Below are 414 nucleotides of genomic sequence, written 5' to 3' on the forward strand. Positions count from 1 at the left end.
TCTTCTTCTTCTTCTTCTGCTTCGTCTTCTTCTGCTGCTTCTTCTTCTCCTTCTGCTCTTCTCCTTCTGCTTCAGGACTCTTAAGCCACCATAATGGGTGCATGAAGCCTTGGACGATATATACAGGATGCCACTTCATAAATTTTGTCTAGAGGCTATTCTAGGTGCTGCGTCACCCTTATTATTGGGCCAGGCCCATGTAATTTCGAAATACATAAGTATAGGCTATTTTTAGAGTCCGTATGTGTGGGGAAACAAGAGATAGGGTTGATTTCGGACCCCTCCACCAAGCGCCACGAAATTCCCACCTCTTCCTCCATATATACAGCCCTTAGGGCACCGTTTAGACCTTGGGTTTTGTTTAGACTAAAGTTCGCCATAGCTGCAACTTCGCGTACTTCGTTTGTGTTCAAT

This window comes from Triticum aestivum, chromosome 1B, assembly GCF_018294505.1.
Source record: "Triticum aestivum cultivar Chinese Spring chromosome 1B, IWGSC CS RefSeq v2.1, whole genome shotgun sequence".
Lineage (NCBI taxonomy): Eukaryota > Viridiplantae > Streptophyta > Magnoliopsida > Poales > Poaceae > Triticum > Triticum aestivum.